This window comes from Gadus morhua, unplaced genomic scaffold (genome assembly GCF_902167405.1).
Source record: "Gadus morhua unplaced genomic scaffold, gadMor3.0, whole genome shotgun sequence".
NCBI classification, from domain to species: domain Eukaryota; kingdom Metazoa; phylum Chordata; class Actinopteri; order Gadiformes; family Gadidae; genus Gadus; species Gadus morhua.
Window position 1 is genome coordinate 87,432 of NW_021963967.1, and position 19,626 is coordinate 107,057.

The 19,626-nt window shown below is 46.0% G+C and overlaps 25 non-coding genes across 25 annotated transcripts; all 25 read left to right on the forward strand.

Moving 5' to 3' along the window:
• Positions 1 to 375: 375 nt before the first annotated feature.
• Positions 376 to 494, forward strand: LOC115538399 (5S ribosomal RNA). The gene has a single exon (XR_003975295.1). It is a non-coding gene; the product is annotated as a 5S ribosomal RNA (ribosomal RNA).
• Positions 495 to 916: 422 nt separating this feature from the next.
• On the forward strand, positions 917 to 1,035 carry LOC115538400 (5S ribosomal RNA). The gene has a single exon (XR_003975296.1). It is a non-coding gene; the product is annotated as a 5S ribosomal RNA (ribosomal RNA).
• Positions 1,036 to 1,456: 421 nt separating this feature from the next.
• On the forward strand, positions 1,457 to 1,575 carry LOC115538401 (5S ribosomal RNA). The gene has a single exon (XR_003975297.1). It is a non-coding gene; the product is annotated as a 5S ribosomal RNA (ribosomal RNA).
• Positions 1,576 to 1,996: 421 nt separating this feature from the next.
• LOC115538280 (5S ribosomal RNA) lies at positions 1,997 to 2,115 on the forward strand. The gene has a single exon (XR_003975190.1). It is a non-coding gene; the product is annotated as a 5S ribosomal RNA (ribosomal RNA).
• Positions 2,116 to 2,536: 421 nt separating this feature from the next.
• Positions 2,537 to 2,655, forward strand: LOC115538281 (5S ribosomal RNA). Its single transcript, XR_003975191.1, has one exon. It is a non-coding gene; the product is annotated as a 5S ribosomal RNA (ribosomal RNA).
• A 421-nt stretch (positions 2,656 to 3,076) lies between these two features.
• On the forward strand, positions 3,077 to 3,196 carry LOC115538333 (5S ribosomal RNA). The gene has a single exon (XR_003975241.1). It is a non-coding gene; the product is annotated as a 5S ribosomal RNA (ribosomal RNA).
• A 422-nt stretch (positions 3,197 to 3,618) lies between these two features.
• Positions 3,619 to 3,737, forward strand: LOC115538282 (5S ribosomal RNA). The gene has a single exon (XR_003975192.1). It is a non-coding gene; the product is annotated as a 5S ribosomal RNA (ribosomal RNA).
• Positions 3,738 to 4,160: 423 nt separating this feature from the next.
• On the forward strand, positions 4,161 to 4,279 carry LOC115538315 (5S ribosomal RNA). The gene has a single exon (XR_003975224.1). It is a non-coding gene; the product is annotated as a 5S ribosomal RNA (ribosomal RNA).
• Positions 4,280 to 10,674: 6,395 nt separating this feature from the next.
• LOC115538335 (5S ribosomal RNA) lies at positions 10,675 to 10,794 on the forward strand. Its single transcript, XR_003975242.1, has one exon. It is a non-coding gene; the product is annotated as a 5S ribosomal RNA (ribosomal RNA).
• Positions 10,795 to 11,215: 421 nt separating this feature from the next.
• Positions 11,216 to 11,334, forward strand: LOC115538283 (5S ribosomal RNA). Its single transcript, XR_003975193.1, has one exon. It is a non-coding gene; the product is annotated as a 5S ribosomal RNA (ribosomal RNA).
• A 421-nt stretch (positions 11,335 to 11,755) lies between these two features.
• LOC115538316 (5S ribosomal RNA) lies at positions 11,756 to 11,874 on the forward strand. Its single transcript, XR_003975225.1, has one exon. It is a non-coding gene; the product is annotated as a 5S ribosomal RNA (ribosomal RNA).
• A 421-nt stretch (positions 11,875 to 12,295) lies between these two features.
• LOC115538284 (5S ribosomal RNA) lies at positions 12,296 to 12,414 on the forward strand. Its single transcript, XR_003975194.1, has one exon. It is a non-coding gene; the product is annotated as a 5S ribosomal RNA (ribosomal RNA).
• Positions 12,415 to 12,835: 421 nt separating this feature from the next.
• On the forward strand, positions 12,836 to 12,954 carry LOC115538286 (5S ribosomal RNA). The gene has a single exon (XR_003975196.1). It is a non-coding gene; the product is annotated as a 5S ribosomal RNA (ribosomal RNA).
• Positions 12,955 to 13,375: 421 nt separating this feature from the next.
• LOC115538287 (5S ribosomal RNA) lies at positions 13,376 to 13,494 on the forward strand. Its single transcript, XR_003975197.1, has one exon. It is a non-coding gene; the product is annotated as a 5S ribosomal RNA (ribosomal RNA).
• Positions 13,495 to 13,917: 423 nt separating this feature from the next.
• Positions 13,918 to 14,037, forward strand: LOC115538336 (5S ribosomal RNA). Its single transcript, XR_003975243.1, has one exon. It is a non-coding gene; the product is annotated as a 5S ribosomal RNA (ribosomal RNA).
• A 422-nt stretch (positions 14,038 to 14,459) lies between these two features.
• Positions 14,460 to 14,578, forward strand: LOC115538288 (5S ribosomal RNA). Its single transcript, XR_003975198.1, has one exon. It is a non-coding gene; the product is annotated as a 5S ribosomal RNA (ribosomal RNA).
• A 421-nt stretch (positions 14,579 to 14,999) lies between these two features.
• Positions 15,000 to 15,118, forward strand: LOC115538289 (5S ribosomal RNA). Its single transcript, XR_003975199.1, has one exon. It is a non-coding gene; the product is annotated as a 5S ribosomal RNA (ribosomal RNA).
• Positions 15,119 to 15,540: 422 nt separating this feature from the next.
• LOC115538317 (5S ribosomal RNA) lies at positions 15,541 to 15,659 on the forward strand. Its single transcript, XR_003975226.1, has one exon. It is a non-coding gene; the product is annotated as a 5S ribosomal RNA (ribosomal RNA).
• A 421-nt stretch (positions 15,660 to 16,080) lies between these two features.
• LOC115538290 (5S ribosomal RNA) lies at positions 16,081 to 16,199 on the forward strand. Its single transcript, XR_003975200.1, has one exon. It is a non-coding gene; the product is annotated as a 5S ribosomal RNA (ribosomal RNA).
• Positions 16,200 to 16,620: 421 nt separating this feature from the next.
• Positions 16,621 to 16,740, forward strand: LOC115538337 (5S ribosomal RNA). Its single transcript, XR_003975244.1, has one exon. It is a non-coding gene; the product is annotated as a 5S ribosomal RNA (ribosomal RNA).
• Positions 16,741 to 17,161: 421 nt separating this feature from the next.
• Positions 17,162 to 17,280, forward strand: LOC115538291 (5S ribosomal RNA). Its single transcript, XR_003975201.1, has one exon. It is a non-coding gene; the product is annotated as a 5S ribosomal RNA (ribosomal RNA).
• Positions 17,281 to 17,703: 423 nt separating this feature from the next.
• On the forward strand, positions 17,704 to 17,822 carry LOC115538319 (5S ribosomal RNA). The gene has a single exon (XR_003975227.1). It is a non-coding gene; the product is annotated as a 5S ribosomal RNA (ribosomal RNA).
• A 421-nt stretch (positions 17,823 to 18,243) lies between these two features.
• On the forward strand, positions 18,244 to 18,362 carry LOC115538293 (5S ribosomal RNA). The gene has a single exon (XR_003975202.1). It is a non-coding gene; the product is annotated as a 5S ribosomal RNA (ribosomal RNA).
• Positions 18,363 to 18,783: 421 nt separating this feature from the next.
• LOC115538321 (5S ribosomal RNA) lies at positions 18,784 to 18,902 on the forward strand. Its single transcript, XR_003975229.1, has one exon. It is a non-coding gene; the product is annotated as a 5S ribosomal RNA (ribosomal RNA).
• Positions 18,903 to 19,325: 423 nt separating this feature from the next.
• On the forward strand, positions 19,326 to 19,444 carry LOC115538294 (5S ribosomal RNA). Its single transcript, XR_003975203.1, has one exon. It is a non-coding gene; the product is annotated as a 5S ribosomal RNA (ribosomal RNA).
• Positions 19,445 to 19,626: the final 182 nt, after the last annotated feature.

Here is a 19,626-nt window from a genome sequence, read left to right on the forward strand (position 1 = left end):
GCTGATCTTTAGCGCCCACTGTTTTGGAGAATTTAAGCAACATACAGACTCTGACGACGTCTCCTCAAACTCTATTTGTGAAACATGTGGACAGTGTAGTGACGTAGCAGAGAGCTGCAATGACGGCGGTCCACCTTAGTCCATCCCAGGTTTTGCAACGCTACGTTTCTTCAAAAGATCACGCAAACGATGACGCCCAAGCAGTGTAATGCATTGCGTTCAAATATGTTAGCTCTGAGTCTGGAATAACGTATTCATTCATTCATTATGGATCTAATCATTGTTTCTGTACAAGTCCCGTCTCTGGCCACGGCAGCGCTCTCACTCCTTACGTCCTCCCCCTGTATAAAAGCTAATATGGTCAAGTCTATAATTGCTTACGGCCATACCACCTTAGGCACGCCCGATCTCGTCTGATCTCGGAAGCTAAGCAGGGTCGGGCCTGGTTAGTACTTGGATGGGTGACCGCCTGGGAATACCAGGTGCTGTAAGCATTATACTATTTCAACTCGAGCTCATTGGATGCAATGGCCTACCGTGCGCTGATCTTTAGCGCCCACTGTTTTGGAGAATTTAAGCAACATACAGACTCTGACGACGTCTCCTCAAACTCTATTTGTGAAACATGTGGACAGTGTAGTGACGTAGCAGAGAGCTGCAATGACGGCGGTCCACCTTAGTCCATCCCAGGTTTTGCAACGCTACGTTTCTTCAAAAGATCACGCAAACGATGACGCCCAAGCAGTGTAATGCATTGCGTTCAAATATGTTAGCTCTGAGTCTGGAATAACGTATTCATTCATTCATTATGGATCTAATCATTGTTTCTGTACAAGTCCCGTCTCTGGCCACGGCAGCGCTCTCACTCCTTACGTCCTCCCCCTGTATAAAAGCTAATATGGTCAAGTCTATAATTGCTTACGGCCATACCACCTTAGGCACGCCCGATCTCGTCTGATCTCGGAAGCTAAGCAGGGTCGGGCCTGGTTAGTACTTGGATGGGTGACCGCCTGGGAATACCAGGTGCTGTAAGCATTATACTTTTTCAACTCGAGCTCATTGGATGCAATGGCCTACCGTGCGCTGATCTTTAGCGCCCACTGTTTTGGAGAATTTAAGCAACATACAGACTCTGACGACGTCTCCTCAAACTCTATTTGTGAAACATGTGGACAGTGTAGTGACGTAGCAGAGAGCTGCAATGACGGCGGTCCACCTTAGTCCATCCCAGGTTTTGCAACGCTACGTTTCTTCAAAAGATCACGCAAACGATGACGCCCAAGCAGTGTAATGCATTGCGTTCAAATATGTTGCTCTGAGTCTGGAATAACGTATTCATTCATTCATTATGGATCTAATCATTGTTTCTGTACAAGTCCCGTCTCTGGCCACGGCAGCGCTCTCACTCCTTACGTCCTCCCCCTGTATAAAAGCTAATATGGTCAAGTCTATAATTGCTTACGGCCATACCACCTTAGGCACGCCCGATCTCGTCTGATCTCGGAAGCTAAGCAGGGTCGGGCCTGGTTAGTACTTGGATGGGTGACCGCCTGGGAATACCAGGTGCTGTAAGCATTATACTTTTTCAACTCGAGCTCATTGGATGCAATGGCCTACCGTGCGCTGATCTTTAGCGCCCACTGTTTTGGAGAATTTAAGCAACATACAGACTCTGACGACGTCTCCTCAAACTCTATTTGTGAAACATGTGGACAGTGTAGTGACGTAGCAGAGAGCTGCAATGACGGCGGTCCACCTTAGTCCATCCCAGGTTTTGCAACGCTACGTTTCTTCAAAAGATCACGCAAACGATGACGCCCAAGCAGTGTAATGCATTGCGTTCAAATATGTAACTCTGAGTCTGGAATAACGTATTCATTCATTCATTATGGATCTAATCATTGTTTCTGTACAAGTCCCGTCTCTGGCCACGGCAGCGCTCTCACTCCTTACGTCCTCCCCCTGTATAAAAGCTAATATGGTCAAGTCTATAATTGCTTACGGCCATACCACCTTAGGCACGCCCGATCTCGTCTGATCTCGGAAGCTAAGCAGGGTCGGGCCTGGTTAGTACTTGGATGGGTGACCGCCTGGGAATACCAGGTGCTGTAAGCATTATACTTTTTCAACTCGAGCTCATTGGATGCAATGGCCTACCGTGCGCTGATCTTTAGCGCCCACTGTTTTGGAGAATTTAAGCAACATACAGACTCTGACGACGTCTCCTCAAACTCTATTTGTGAAACATGTGGACAGTGTAGTGACGTAGCAGAGAGCTGCAATGACGGCGGTCCACCTTAGTCCATCCCAGGTTTTGCAACGCTACGTTTCTTCAAAAGATCACGCAAACGATGACGCCCAAGCAGTGTAATGCATTGCGTTCAAATATGTAACTCTGAGTCTGGAATAACGTATTCATTCATTCATTATGGATCTAATCATTGTTTCTGTACAAGTCCCGTCTCTGGCCACGGCAGCGCTCTCACTCCTTACGTCCTCCCCCTGTATAAAAGCTAATATGGTCAAGTCTATAATTGCTTACGGCCATACCACCTTAGGCACGCCCGATCTCGTCTGATCTCGGAAGCTAAGCAGGGTCGGGCCTGGTTAGTACTTGGATGGGTGACCGCCTGGGAATACCAGGTGCTGTAAGCATTATACTTTTTCAACTCGAGCTCATTGGATGCAATGGCCTACCGTGCGCTGATCTTTAGCGCCCACTGTTTTGGAGAATTTAAGCAACATACAGACTCTGACGACGTCTCCTCAAACTCTATTTGTGAAACATGTGGACAGTGTAGTGACGTAGCAGAGAGCTGCAATGACGGCGGTCCACCTTAGTCCATCCCAGGTTTTGCAACGCTACGTTTCTTCAAAAGATCACGCAAACGATGACGCCCAAGCAGTGTAATGCATTGCGTTCAAATATGTAACTCTGAGTCTGGAATAACGTATTCATTCATTCATTATGGATCTAATCATTGTTTCTGTACAAGTCCCGTCTCTGGCCACGGCAGCGCTCTCACTCCTTACGTCCTCCCCCTGTATAAAAGCTAATATGGTCAAGTCTATAAATGCTTACGGCCATACCACCATTAGGCACGCCCGATCTCGTCTGATCTCGGAAGCTAAGCAGGGTCGGGCCTGGTTAGTACTTGGATGGGTGACCGCCTGGGAATACCAGGTGCTGTAAGCATTATACTTTTTCAACTCGAGCTCATTGGATGCAATGGCCTACCGTGCGCTGATCTTTAGCGCCCACTGTTTTGGAGAATTTAAGCAACATACAGACTCTGACGACGTCTCCTCAAACTCTATTTGTGAAACATGTGGACAGTGTAGTGACGTAGCAGAGAGCTGCAATGACGGCGGTCCACCTTAGTCCATCCCAGGTTTTGCAACGCTACGTTTCTTCAAAAGATCACGCAAACGATGACGCCCAAGCAGTGTAATGCATTGCGTTCAAATATGTTAGCTCTGAGTCTGGAATAACGTATTCATTCATTCATTATGGATCTAATCATTGTTTCTGTACAAGTCCCGTCTCTGGCCACGGCAGCGCTCTCACTCCTTACGTCCTCCCCCTGTATAAAAGCTAATATGGTCAAGTCTATAATTGCTTACGGCCATACCACCTTAGGCACGCCCGATCTCGTCTGATCTCGGAAGCTAAGCAGGGTCGGGCCTGGTTAGTACTTGGATGGGTGACCGCCTGGGAATACCAGGTGCTGTAAGCATTATACTTTTTCAACTCGAGCTCATTGGATGCAATGGCCTACCGTGCGCTGATCTTTAGCGCCCACTGTTTTGGAGAATTTAAGCAACATACAGACTCTGACGACGTCTCCTCAAACTCTATTTGTGAAACATGTGGACAGTGTAGTGACGTAGCAGAGAGCTGCAATGACGGCGGTCCACCTTAGTCCATCCCAGGTTTCTGCAACGCTACGTTTCTTCAAAAGATCACGCAAACGATGACGCCCAAGCAGTGTAATGCATTGCGTTCAAATATGTAACTCTGAGTCTGGAATAACGTATTCATTCATTCATTATGGATCTAATCATTGTTTCTGTACAAGTCCCGTCTCTGGCCACGGCAGCGCTCTCACTCCTTACGTCCTCCCCCTGTATAAAAGCTTAATATGGTCAAGTCTATAAATGCTTACGGCCATACCACCATAGGCACGCCCGATCTCGTCTGATCTCGGAAGCTAAGCAGGGTCGGGCCTGGTTAGTACTTGGATGGGTGACCGCCTGGGAATACCAGGTGCTGTAAGCATTATACTTTTTCAACTCGAGCTCATTGGATGCAATGGCCTACCGTGCGCTGATCTTTAGCGCCCACTGTTTTGGAGAATTTAAGCAACATACAGACTCTGACGACGTCTCCTCAAACTCTATTTGTGAAACATGTGGACAGTGTAGTGACGTAGCAGAGAGCTGCAATGACGGCGGTCCACCTTAGTCCATCCCAGGTTTTGCAACGCTACGTTTCTTCTAAAGATCACGCAAACGATGACGCCAAAGCAGTGTAATGCATTGCGTTCAAATATGTAACTCTGAGTCTGGAATAACGTATTCATTCATTCATTATGGATCTAATCATTGTTTCTGTACAAGTCCCGTCTCTGGCCACGGCAGCGCTCTCACTCCTTACGTCCTCCCCCTGTATAAAAGCTAATATGGTCAAGTCTATAATTGCTTACGGCCATACCACCTTAGGCACGCCCGATCTCGTCTGATCTCGTTCAGGTGCGCAAAGCAGGAAGTGAAGGAAGCAGGAAAAAGTTTGTTGGCAGAGTAGGCTGATACAGCAGCCTGGTGTTTTTTTCTTCTTGTTGATTTGTAGATTATATTCTTTTGACAAAATCGTAATTTAATTATAGTTCTAAATCTCCCCACAGCTTTTTTTGCTGTTTGGGGAGGCTTTCATTTGACGGATGGACCACATGGCAGCAGACAAAGGACCGGAGCAGACAATGCCTAGCAGTGGAGTTGGAGCACTGGAGGAAGAGGGAAGGATTGGGATTGAGAATCGGCCAGAAACGGGAGAAGGACGGCAGAAAGAGTACGGGAAAGAGCTGACAGTGGACGTTGAGGTGGAGGGAACAGCGGTGATTTCCATGATGGATATTCTGCGGGAAGTAGCAGTGCAATGTGGAGTGGTGAGCGGATGCCGTGTGAGAGGGGAAAAAAACTATGAAATCACCATGAAGGATGAGGTGGGAAAGCGCAAGCTCCTGGATGGCGTGCGTGTAAAAGGAGCCTTAGTGCATGGCAGGGAGATTGTGAACAGTGACATGGTGGTGTCATTTATTAACTTGCCTGTTTACATGGAAGATGCAACAATACTGGCAAGGCTGGAGGAGTGGGGTGTGCGGCCAATATCTGTCATCAAACGGCGCAAGTGGCCGGGGACGGAGATTGCGGACGGGACAAGATTTTTAAAAGTCCGCTTTAATGAGCAGGTACGATCACTCCCGTACTCAACCAAGTTAGAGACACTGAGAGGAGCGGAGTACTTTAGAGTGATACATGATCGACAGGTGCGGGTGTGCCGACTCTGCATCAAGCCAGGACACATCTTCAGGGAGTGCCCTGATTTCAAGTGCTTCAGGTGCCAGAAGACAGGGCATTATGCGCGGGAGTGTGAGGAACGGAACGCAGCGGCGAGAGAGGAGGAGAGAGGAGAACAAATGGAGGATAAAGACGGAGAGAGCGATGACGGAAGGGGAGCTGAAGAGGAGACGGGAGGTGAGAACGAGGAAGCGGAAAAAGAACTGGAATGGCGGTATAGATCTGACAGCGGCGACAGTGCTGAGAAGGACGGTGACGAACAGATGATGGAGCAGGGGGGAAAAGCGGAGGACGATGATGTGGCGGAGGATACAGACGATGAACGAGGGAGAGCAGAACAACCGGTGGAAAAAATAGATGAGGAGCAAAGACAGGAGGGCAGAGGACGAAAAGGAGGGAAGAAGACAAAAGAACTGGCCGCCAAAAGGAAAGCAGAGGAGGAGAAGACACGGGGAGTGAGAAGTAAAGGACCGCGGTCTGGCATGTGAGTCTTGCTTTGGTTTTTGGTTTAAATATTTTCTTTCTTTTAGCTCTCATGACCACAGTAACTTCTGTTAATGTGAATGGTTTAAGGGACAGAGGCAAACTGAGGTCACTTTTAAATATATATAGAAGTGACATCCTATGCATACAGGAGACAAATTGGGATGACGTAAAAGTTATAGAGGTAAAGGAGGTGTGGGGGGGGGAGATTTATTATAATAACGGGGCTAAGAACGCAAGAGGGGTGGCTATAATGATTAAAAAACATAGGGTAGATGAGATAAAAGAGATATATAAAGATAGGACAGGGAGGATAATAGTCATAGAGTTTAAGTATCAAAATGTGTTGTTTAGACTAATTAATATATATGTTCCGAATATAGAAATAGATAAAAGAATTATAATAGAGGAGCTGAAAGGGCTAGTGATTGGGAGATGTATAATAGTAGGGGATTTTAATACTAAATGTAGCAGGTTAGATATAGGGCAAGGTGTAGTGTTCAGATGGGAAAAGTCGAGGGAGAGCTTGTTAGACATGATGAAGGACAAGAATTTAGTAGATGTGTGGAGAAATGAGAATCCAGAGAGGAGGGAATTCACCAGGAGACAAATGAGGGATGGTGTACTGAAACAAAGCAGGATAGATTTGGTTTTAACACAGGGAGAGAACATAAAACATGTAGACAGAATAAGACATGAAATAAATGCACTGAGTGACCACGACGGGGTGAGATTCAGAATTAAAGTAGGGAGAGAGGAGATAGGGGGAGGGATGTGGATTTTGAATGCAGGTTATATTGAAGAGGATGAATATAAACAACAGATTAGGGAGTTATTAGATATGGAGAATGAGAAAATTAAAGAATATGTTGAAGAGAATAGGGCAGATACTCAGATTGGGGAGATATGGGAGAAAGTGAAGAATAAGATTAAATCAATAAGCATTTGGTACAGTAAGAAAAGAAAAGTGAAAATGATGAAGAAAGAGAAGGAGTTGAGGGAAAGACTGAGGGTAGAGCTGAGTAAAGCAGAGAATGAAGAAGGTTACAGCATGGAGAATTATATAGAGGTAAAGATGGAACTTCAGAGATATGAGGCAGAGAAATGTAGAGGAGCAATTTTACGGAGCAAAGCTAAATATGCGCTGGAGGGAGAAAGGTGCACAGCGTATTTTCTGGGCCTAGAAAAAAGCAAACAAAGCAGGACATATATACACGAAATCAGGAAAAAGGAGGGGGAGGTAGTAGCAGACTATGTGGCCATACTGGAGAGGGTGCAAGAGTTTTATGGGGAGTTATATCAGAGAGGTGGATTAGAGGAGGACAGTATAGTGGAGGTACTGGATAGTGTCGAAAGCAAGCTGAGTGTGGACGATAGTAAATGGTGTGACAGAGAGATAAGTAGGATGGAGGTGATGGAGGCGATAGAGGGGCTGAAAAGCGGGAAGAGTCCTGGGAGTGATGGGATAGGGATTGAATTTTATAAAGTATATAAGGAGCAGATGGCATCAATTTTAGTAGAGGTATTCAGGGAGACTGAGAAAACAGGGATAGTGCAGGGTAGGATGGTAGAAGGTGTGATTACCTTAGTTTTTAAGAAGAAAGGAAGTAAACTAGACTTGCAGAATTATAGGCCTATAAGTCTGCTAAATGTAGATTACAAAATTCTGGCCAAGGTGTTGGCTAACAGAATAAAACGAGTGATAGGGGATATAATCAAAACATCTCAAAGTTACAGTATACCAGGTAGGGATATAGCTGACACAATAGCGACAGTTAGGGATACAATAGAATTCATGAAGAGAGACGGAACAGGGGGAATAGTGTTAGCTATAGATTGGAATAAAGCATTTGATAGGGTGGAGCATGAGTTTTTATTTAGATTACTGGTGAGATTTGGATTTGGAGAGAGATTAGTGGGGTGGGTCAGGAGGTTGTACGAGGGTGCAAGGAGCTGTGTCAAAGTAAATGGAGTGCTGACTGACAGATTTTGTCTTGGGAGATCGATAAGGCAGGGATGTCCCCTATCGGCGTTGCTCTATGCCATTTCGGCAGAGCCCCTGGCCTTACTAATTAAAAACGACGCAAGAGTTCAGGGCATACAACTACCATCTGGGAGCATACATACAATAAATCAATATGCAGACGACACAACAATAACGGTGAGGGATGGGAACAGTGTGAAAAGGGTGCTAGAATTGGCAGAGATATATGGGAGAGCGTCGGGCGCTAGAATAAATAAAGAAAAATCAGAAATAATGTATATAGGTAACATAGAGAGAGAGGGAGTAGGTTTAAGGGTGCAGGATAGGTATATTAAAGTGTTGGGCATATATTTAGGTGTTGAAACTAAAGAGGCAACTGAGACAACATGGACAGGAGTTATCAACAAAATAAAAACTGTATGTGGGAGGTGGAAGGCAAGGAAGCTCAGGTTAAAGGGAAAGGTTACAGTGGTTAATAGTTTGCTACTATCAGGCTATGTGTATGTGTTGTCTGTATTAGAAATGCCAATATGGGTTAAGAACGACCTTAACAAAATTGTGTGTGATTTTATATGGGAGGGGAAAGGAGTTAAGATTGCACATGGGACACTGGTGGGAAAAAGGTGTGAAGGAGGGCTGAATTTATTAGATATAGAAACAAAAAAGACAGCATTAAGGATTAAAACGGTGAAGAAATATATTGTGGGAGGATATAAATATGGGTGGAAGGATTTTATGGAGAAATATATGAATGATGTGGGTGGCATAGGACAGTATGTGTGGTACATGGGCCTAAAACAGTCAATGACGATAACCATACCAGAATTTTATAGGGAGGTCTTTGAAGCCTGGAGGAAATTCTTACCTAAGATGCAATATGAATGTGAGAGGATACTACCGTTGGTAAAACTGCCCCTGTTTTTAAACGAAAAAATTAAACACAATGGCAAAACATTATATGAGCCAAAATTCATAGAAGGAGGGATTAGACAAATAAAGGACATCATTTATGAGGTCATCCCAGGATTCTTAAGAAATAATTGCATATATGATCAGGTATGTGACCTGGAGGGGATGGATAATAGAGAGAAAATAAATAAAATATATGAAAAGATTAAAACCAGTATACCCTTAGAGTGGGCCAGGATCATACAAAGTGAATGTGTGGTGAAGGGAGAGACAAGTATGCCTGAGCTATATGTGATGGAGAATGGGAAAAAGATTAAAATGGGAGAAATGAGTGTGAAGAAAGTATACAGATGGTTGATAGTGGATGTGATGAAGGAGCCGGCAGCTGAGAAAGTGTGGAGCAGAGTGTTTGTGGGTTTGAATGTAAAGAAAATATGGTCAAATATGGGGATAAGGTATAATAGTATAGAGTGTGAGAACAACGATTTCTTGATCAGACACAATAGGATTTATACAAACGTGGTGCTAAATAAGATTAATAATGATGTAAATGTGATGTGTGATGTTTGCAAAAGTGGTCATGAGAGCTTTTTACATTATTTTTTGGACTGTGGGGAGTTAGTTGATTTCTTTGAGTTTTTGAAAGAACTGTTGAAAGATAACTGGGCTGCTGAGTTGGACTTGGAGGGAGGGTGGAGGACATTGTTTTTGTTTGGCACGTTTGAAAAAAGAATAGACGTTAATTTTTGTTTAATGAATTTTGTTTTGAGTCATGCCAGACTCGCGGTCGTCTGCAGGAGGAACTACGCACACTTTGAGGGGCGGAAAGTGAAAATAAAAATGTTGTTTAAATCAATAATGAAAAGAGATGTGAACTTAATGTATAAGTATGGAGGGGAGAAGGCGGAACATTTCTTTTTGAGTGGGAGTAAATTAGTCTTTGAAGGGGAGGGAGGGGAGATTTTGTTTAACTGGTGAAAAGACTGGGGCATGCAGATTGATCTGTATTTTCTGATTTGGCGCAACATTTGTGCTGTCTTCATTAGGATTAAGTGATGTGGGAAGGATAAGGGAAGGGGATTAAGTTGGGTGTGTAAAAGTTTTTTTTCTCAGAGATGATGTATGTAAATAATACTCTGTTATCGGTTGCTGTAAATGTGTGAACTGGAAAATAATAAAAAAAGATAAAAAAAAAAAAAAAAGGCACGCCCGATCTCGTCTGATCTCGGAAGCTAAGCAGGGTCGGGCCTGGTTAGTACTTGGATGGGTGACCGCCTGGGAATACCAGGTGCTGTAAGCATTATACTTTTTCAACTCGAGCTCATTGGATGCAATGGCCTACCGTGCGCTGATCTTTAGCGCCCACTGTTTTGGAGAATTTAAGCAACATACAGACTCTGACGACGTCTCCTCAAACTCTATTTGTGAAACATGTGGACAGTGTAGTGACGTAGCAGAGAGCTGCAATGACGGCGGTCCACCTTAGTCCATCCCAGGTTTTGCAACGCTACGTTTCTTCAAAAGATCACGCAAACGATGACGCCCAAGCAGTGTAATGCATTGCGTTCAAATATGTAACTCTGAGTCTGGAATAACGTATTCATTCATTCATTATGGATCTAATCATTGTTTCTGTACAAGTCCCGTCTCTGGCCACGGCAGCGCTCTCACTCCTTACGTCCTCCCCCTGTATAAAAGCTAATATGGTCAAGTCTATAAATGCTTACGGCCATACCACCATTAGGCACGCCCGATCTCGTCTGATCTCGGAAGCTAAGCAGGGTCGGGCCTGGTTAGTACTTGGATGGGTGACCGCCTGGGAATACCAGGTGCTGTAAGCATTATACTTTTTCAACTCGAGCTCATTGGATGCAATGGCCTACCGTGCGCTGATCTTTAGCGCCCACTGTTTTGGAGAATTTAAGCAACATACAGACTCTGACGACGTCTCCTCAAACTCTATTTGTGAAACATGTGGACAGTGTAGTGACGTAGCAGAGAGCTGCAATGACGGCGGTCCACCTTAGTCCATCCCAGGTTTTGCAACGCTACGTTTCTTCAAAAGATCACGCAAACGATGACGCCCAAGCAGTGTAATGCATTGCGTTCAAATATGTAACTCTGAGTCTGGAATAACGTATTCATTCATTCATTATGGATCTAATCATTGTTTCTGTACAAGTCCCGTCTCTGGCCACGGCAGCGCTCTCACTCCTTACGTCCTCCCCCTGTATAAAAGCTAATATGGTCAAGTCTATAATTGCTTACGGCCATACCACCTTAGGCACGCCCGATCTCGTCTGATCTCGGAAGCTAAGCAGGGTCGGGCCTGGTTAGTACTTGGATGGGTGACCGCCTGGGAATACCAGGTGCTGTAAGCATTATACTTTTTCAACTCGAGCTCATTGGATGCAATGGCCTACCGTGCGCTGATCTTTAGCGCCCACTGTTTTGGAGAATTTAAGCAACATACAGACTCTGACGACGTCTCCTCAAACTCTATTTGTGAAACATGTGGACAGTGTAGTGACGTAGCAGAGAGCTGCAATGACGGCGGTCCACCTTAGTCCATCCCAGGTTCTGCAACGCTACGTTTCTTCAAAAGATCACGCAAACGATGACGCCCAAGCAGTGTAATGCATTGCGTTCAAATATGTAACTCTGAGTCTGGAATAACGTATTCATTCATTCATTATGGATCTAATCATTGTTTCTGTACAAGTCCCGTCTCTGGCCACGGCAGCGCTCTCACTCCTTACGTCCTCCCCCTGTATAAAAGCTAATATGGTCAAGTCTATAAATGCTTACGGCCATACCACCATAGGCACGCCCGATCTCGTCTGATCTCGGAAGCTAAGCAGGGTCGGGCCTGGTTAGTACTTGGATGGGTGACCGCCTGGGAATACCAGGTGCTGTAAGCATTATACTTTTTCAACTCGAGCTCATTGGATGCAATGGCCTACCGTGCGCTGATCTTTAGCGCCCACTGTTTTGGAGAATTTAAGCAACATACAGACTCTGACGACGTCTCCTCAAGCTCTATTTGTGAAACATGTGGACAGTGTAGTGACGTAGCAGAGAGCTGCAATGACGGCGGTCCACCTTAGTCCATCCCAGGTTTTGCAACGCTACGTTTCTTCTAAAGATCACGCAAACGATGACGCCAAAGCAGTGTAATGCATTGCGTTCAAATATGTAACTCTGAGTCTGGAATAACGTATTCATTCATTCATTATGGATCTAATCATTGTTTCTGTACAAGTCCCGTCTCTGGCCACGGCAGCGCTCTCACTCCTTACGTCCTCCCCCTGTATAAAAGCTAATATGGTCAAGTCTATAATTGCTTACGGCCATACCACCTTAGGCACGCCCGATCTCGTCTGATCTCGGAAGCTAAGCAGGGTCGGGCCTGGTTAGTACTTGGATGGGTGACCGCCTGGGAATACCAGGTGCTGTAAGCATTATACTTTTTCAACTCGAGCTCATTGGATGCAATGGCCTACCGTGCGCTGATCTTTAGCGCCCACTGTTTTGGAGAATTTAAGCAACATACAGACTCTGACGACGTCTCCTCAAACTCTATTTGTGAAACATGTGGACAGTGTAGTGACGTAGCAGAGAGCTGCAATGACGGCGGTCCACCTTAGTCCATCCCAGGTTTTGCAACGCTACGTTTCTTCAAAAGATCACGCAAACGATGACGCCCAAGCAGTGTAATGCATTGCGTTCAAATATGTAACTCTGAGTCTGGAATAACGTATTCATTCATTCATTATGGATCTAATCATTGTTTCTGTACAAGTCCCGTCTCTGGCCACGGCAGCGCTCTCACTCCTTACGTCCTCCCCCTGTATAAAAGCTAATATGGTCAAGTCTATAAATGCTTACGGCCATACCACCTTAGGCACGCCCGATCTCGTCTGATCTCGGAAGCTAAGCAGGGTCGGGCCTGGTTAGTACTTGGATGGGTGACCGCCTGGGAATACCAGGTGCTGTAAGCATTATACTATTTCAACTCGAGCTCATTGGATGCAATGGCCTACCGTGCGCTGATCTTTAGCGCCCACTGTTTTGGAGAATTTAAGCAACATACAGACTCTGACGACGTCTCCTCAAACTCTATTTGTGAAACATGTGGACAGTGTAGTGACGTAGCAGAGAGCTGCAATGACGGCGGTCCACCTTAGTCCATCCCAGGTTTTGCAACGCTACGTTTCTTCAAAAGATCACGCAAACGATGACGCCCAAGCAGTGTAATGCATTGCGTTCAAATATGTAACTCTGAGTCTGGAATAACGTATTCATTCATTCATTATGGATCTAATCATTGTTTCTGTACAAGTCCCGTCTCTGGCCACGGCAGCGCTCTCACTCCTTACGTCCTCCCCCTGTATAAAAGCTAATATGGTCAAGTCTATAATTGCTTACGGCCATACCACCTTAGGCACGCCCGATCTCGTCTGATCTCGGAAGCTAAGCAGGGTCGGGCCTGGTTAGTACTTGGATGGGTGACCGCCTGGGAATACCAGGTGCTGTAAGCATTATACTTTTTCAACTCGAGCTCATTGGATGCAATGGCCTACCGTGCGCTGATCTTTAGCGCCCACTGTTTTGGAGAATTTAAGCAACATACAGACTCTGACGACGTCTCCTCAAACTCTATTTGTGAAACATGTGGACAGTGTAGTGACGTAGCAGAGAGCTGCAATGACGGCGGTCCACCTTAGTCCATCCCAGGTTTTGCAACGCTACGTTTCTTCAAAAGATCACGCAAACGATGACGCCCAAGCAGTGTAATGCATTGCGTTCAAATATGTTAGCTCTGAGTCTGGAATAACGTATTCATTCATTCATTATGGATCTAATCATTGTTTCTGTACAAGTCCCGTCTCTGGCCACGGCAGCGCTCTCACTCCTTACGTCCTCCCCCTGTATAAAAGCTAATATGGTCAAGTCTATAAATTGCTTACGGCCATACCACCATTAGGCACGCCCGATCTCGTCTGATCTCGGAAGCTAAGCAGGGTCGGGCCTGGTTAGTACTTGGATGGGTGACCGCCTGGGAATACCAGGTGCTGTAAGCATTATACTTTTTCAACTCGAGCTCATTGGATGCAATGGCCTACCGTGCGCTGATCTTTAGCGCCCACTGTTTTGGAGAATTTAAGCAACATACAGACTCTGACGACGTCTCCTCAAACTCTATTTGTGAAACATGTGGACAGTGTAGTGACGTAGCAGAGAGCTGCAATGACGGCGGTCCACCTTAGTCCATCCCAGGTTTTGCAACGCTACGTTTCTTCAAAAGATCACGCAAACGATGACGCCCAAGCAGTGTAATGCATTGCGTTCAAATATGTTAGCTCTGAGTCTGGAATAACGTATTCATTCATTCATTATGGATCTAATCATTGTTTCTGTACAAGTCCCGTCTCTGGCCACGGCAGCGCTCTCACTCCTTACGTCCTCCCCCTGTATAAAAGCTAATATGGTCAAGTCTATAATTGCTTACGGCCATACCACCTTAGGCACGCCCGATCTCGTCTGATCTCGGAAGCTAAGCAGGGTCGGGCCTGGTTAGTACTTGGATGGGTGACCGCCTGGGAATACCAGGTGCTGTAAGCATTATACTTTTTCAACTCGAGCTCATTGGATGCAATGGCCTACCGTGCGCTGATCTTTAGCGCCCACTGTTTTGGAGAATTTAAGCAACATACAGACTCTGACGACGTCTCCTCAAACTCTATTTGTGAAACATGTGGACAGTGTAGTGACGTAGCAGAGAGCTGCAATGACGGCGGTCCACCTTAGTCCATCCCAGGTTTTGCAACGCTACGTTTCTTCAAAAGATCACGCAAACGATGACGCCCAAGCAGTGTAATGCATTGCGTTCAAATATGTAACTCTGAGTCTGGAATAACGTATTCATTCATTCATTATGGATCTAATCATTGTTTCTGTACAAGTCCCGTCTCTGGCCACGGCAGCGCTCTCACTCCTTACGTCCTCCCCCTGTATAAAAGCTAATATGGTCAAGTCTATAAATGCTTACGGCCATACCACCTTAGGCACGCCCGATCTCGTCTGATCTCGGAAGCTAAGCAGGGTCGGGCCTGGTTAGTACTTGGATGGGTGACCGCCTGGGAATACCAGGTGCTGTAAGCATTATACTTTTTCAACTCGAGCTCATTGGATGCAATGGCCTACCGTGCGCTGATCTTTAGCGCCCACTGTTTTGGAGAATTTAAGCAACATACAGACTCTGACGACGTCTCCTCAAACTCTATTTGTGAAACATGTGGACAGTGTAGTGACGTAGCAGAGAGCTGCAATGACGGCGGTCCACCTTAGTCCATCCCAGGTTTTGCAACGCTACGTTTCTTCAAAAGATCACGCAAACGATGACGCCCAAGCAGTGTAATGCATTGCGTTCAAATATGTAACTCTGAGTCTGGAATAACGTATTCATTCATTCATTATGGATCTAATCATTGTTTCTGTACAAGTCCCGTCTCTGGCCACGGCAGCGCTCTCACTCCTTACGTCCTCCCCCTGTATAAAAGCTTAATATGGTCAAGTCTATAAATGCTTACGGCCATACCACCATAGGCACGCCCGATCTCGTCTGATCTCGGAAGCTAAGCAGGGTCGGGCCTGGTTAGTACTTGGATGGGTGACCGCCTGGGAATACCAGGTGCTGTAAGCATTATACTTTTTCAACTCGAGCTCATTGGATGCAATGGCCTACCGTGCGCTGATCTTTAGCGCCCACTGTTTTGGAGAATTTAAGCAACATACAGACTCTGACGACGTCTCCTCAAACTCTATTTGTGAAACATGTGGACAGTGTAGTGACGTAGCAGAGAGCTGCAATGACGGCGGTCCACCTTAGTCCATCCCAGGTTTTGCAACGCTACGTTTCTTCAAAAGATCACGCAAACGATGACGCCCAAGCAGTGTAATGCATTGCGTTCAAATATGTAGCTCTGAGTCTGGAATAACGTATTCATTCATTCATTATGGATCTAATCATTGTTTCTGTACAAGTCCCGTCTCTGGCCACGGCAGCGCTCTCACTCCTTACGTCCTCCCCCTGTATAAAAGCTAATATGGTCAAGTCTATAATTGCTTACGGCCATACCACCTTAGGCACGCCCGATCTCGTCTGATCTCGGAAGCTAAGCAGGGTCGGGCCTGGTTAGTACTTGGATGGGTGACCGCCTGGGAATACCAGGTGCTGTAAGCATTATACTTTTTCAACTCGAGCTCATTGGATGCAATGGCCTACCGTGCGCTGATCTTTAGCGCCCACTGTTTTGGAGAATTTAAGCAACATACAGACTCTGACGACGTCTCCTCAAACTCTATTTGTGAAACATGTGGACAGTGTAGTGACGTAGCAGAGAGCTGCAATGACGGCGGTCCACCTTAGTCCATCCCAGGTTTTGCAACGCTACGTTTCTTCAAAAGATCACGCAAACGATGACGCCCAAGCAGTGTAATGCATTGCGTTCAAATATGTAACTCTGAGTCTGGAATAACGTATTCATTCATTCATTATGGATCTAATCATTGTTTCTGTACAAGTCCCGTCTCTGGCCACGGCAGCGCTCTCACTCCTTACGTCCTCCCCCTGTATAAAAGCTAATATGGTCAAGTCTATAATTGCTTACGGCCATACCACCATTAGGCACGCCCGATCTCGTCTGATCTCGGAAGCTAAGCAGGGTCGGGCCTGGTTAGTACTTGGATGGGTGACCGCCTGGGAATACCAGGTGCTGTAAGCATTATACTTTTTCAACTCGAGCTCATTGGATGCAATGGCCTACCGTGCGCTGATCTTTAGCGCCCACTGTTTTGGAGAATTTAAGCAACATACAGACTCTGACGACGTCTCCTCAAACTCTATTTGTGAAACATTTGGACAGTGTAGTGACGTAGCAGAGAGCTGCAATGACGGCGGTCCACCTTAGTCCATCCCAGGTTTTGCAACGCTACGTTTCTTCAAAAGATCACGCAAACGATGACGCCCAAGCAGTGTAATGCATTGCGTTCAAATATGTAACTCTGAGTCTGGAATAACGTATTCATTCATTCATTATGGATCTAATCATTGTTTCTGTACAAGTCCCGTCTCTGGCCACGGCAGCGCTCTCACTCCTTACGTCCTCCCCCTGTATAAAAGCTAATATGGTCAAGTCTATAATTGCTTACGGCCATACCACCTTAGGCACGCCCGATCTCGTCTGATCTCGGAAGCTAAGCAGGGTCGGGCCTGGTTAGTACTTGGATGGGTGACCGCCTGGGAATACCAGGTGCTGTAAGCATTATACTATTTCAACTCGAGCTCATTGGATGCAATGGCCTACCGTGCGCTGATCTTTAGCGCCCACTGTTTTGGAGAATTTAAGCAACATACAGACTCTGACGACGTCTCCTCAAACTCTATTTGTGAAACATGTGGACAGTGTAGTGACGTAGCAGAGAGCTGCAATGACGGCGGTCCACCTTAGTCCATCCCAGGTTTTGCAACGCTACGTTTCTTCAAAAGATCACGCAAACGATGACGCCCAAGCAGTGTAATGCATTGCGTTCAAATATGTTAGCTCTGAGTCTGGAATAACGTATTCATTCATTCATTATGGATCTAATCATTGTTTCTGTACAAGTCCCGTCTCTGGCCACGGCAGCGCTCTCACTCCTTACGTCCTCCCCCTGTATAAAAGCTTAATATGGTCAAGTCTATAAATGCTTACGGCCATACCACCATAGGCACGCCCGATCTCGTCTGATCTCGGAAGCTAAGCAGGGTCGGGCCTGGTTAGTACTTGGATGGGTGACCGCCTGGGAATACCAGGTGCTGTAAGCATTATACTTTTTCAACTCGAGCTCATTGGATGCAATGGCCTACCGTGCGCTGATCTTTAGCGCCCACTGTTTTGGAGAATTTAAGCAACATACAGACTCTGACGACGTCTCCTCAAACTCTATTTGTGAAACATGTGGACAGTGTAGTGACGTAGCAGAGAGCTGCAATGACGGCGGTCCACCTTAGTCCATCCCAGGTTTTGCAACGCTACGTTTCTTCAAAAGATCACGCAAACGATGACGCCCAAGCAGTGTAATGCATTGCGTTCAAATATGTTGCTCTGAGTCTGGAATAACGTATTCATTCATTCATTATGGATCTAATCATTGTTTCTGTACAAGTCCCGTCTCTGGCCACGGCAGCGCTCTCACTCCTTACGTCCTCCCCCTGTATAAAAGCTAATATGGTCAAGTCTATAATTGCTTACGGCCATACCACCTTAGGCACGCCCGATCTCGTCTGATCTCGGAAGCTAAGCAGGGTCGGGCCTGGTTAGTACTTGGATGGGTGACCGCCTGGGAATACCAGGTGCTGTAAGCATTATACTTTTTCAACTCGAGCTCATTGGATGCAATGGCCTACCGTGCGCTGATCTTTAGCGCCCACTGTTTTGGAGAATTTAAGCAACATACAGACTCTGACGACGTCTCCTCAAACTCTATTTGTGAAACATGTGGACAGTGTAGTGACGTAGCAGAGAGCTGCAATGACGGCGGTCCACCTTAGTCCATCCCAGGTTCTGCAACGCTACGTTTCTTCAAAAGATCACGCAAACGATGACGCCCAAGCAGTGTAATGCATTGCGTTCAAATATGTAACTCTGAGTCTGGAATAACGTATTCATTCATTCATTATGGATCTAATCATTGTTTCTGTACAAGTCCCGTCTCTGGCCACGGCAGCGCTCTCACTCCTTACGTCCTCCCCCTGTATAAAAGCTAATATGGTCAAGTCTATAAATGCTTACGGCCATACCACCATAGGCACGCCCGATCTCGTCTGATCTCGGAAGCTAAGCAGGGTCGGGCCTGGTTAGTACTTGGATGGGTGACCGCCTGGGAATACCAGGTGCTGTAAGCATTATACTTTTTCAACTCGAGCTCATTGGATGCAATGGCCTACCGTGCGCTGATCTTTAGCGCCCACTGTTTTGGAGAATTTAAGCAACATACAGACTCTGACGACGTCTCCTCAAACTCTATTTGTGAAACATGTGGACAGTGTAGTGACGTAGCAGAGAGCTGCAATGACGGCGGTCCACCTTAGTCCATCCCAGGTTTTGCAACGCTACGTTTCTTCTAAAAGATCACGCAAACGATGACGCCCAAGCAGTGTAATGCATTGCGTTCAAATATGTAACTCTGAGTCTGGAATAACGTATTCATTCATTCATTATGGATCTAATCATTGTTTCTGTACAAGTCCCGTCTCTGGCCACGGCAGCGCTCTCACTCCTTACGTCCTCCCCCTGTATAAAAGCTAATATGGTCAAGTCTATAAATTGCTTACGGCCATACCACCTTAGGCACGCCCGATCTCGTCTGATCTCGGAAGCTAAGCAGGGTCGGGCCTGGTTAGTACTTGGATGGGTGACCGCCTGGGAATACCAGGTGCTGTAAGCATTATACTTTTTCAACTCGAGCTCATTGGATGCAATGGCCTACCGTGCGCTGATCTTTAGCGCCCACTGTTTTGGAGAATTTAAGCAACATACAGACTCTGACGACGTCTCCTCAAACTCTATTTGTGAAACATGTGGACAGTGTAGTGACGTAGCAGAGAGCTGCAATGACGGCGCTGTCCA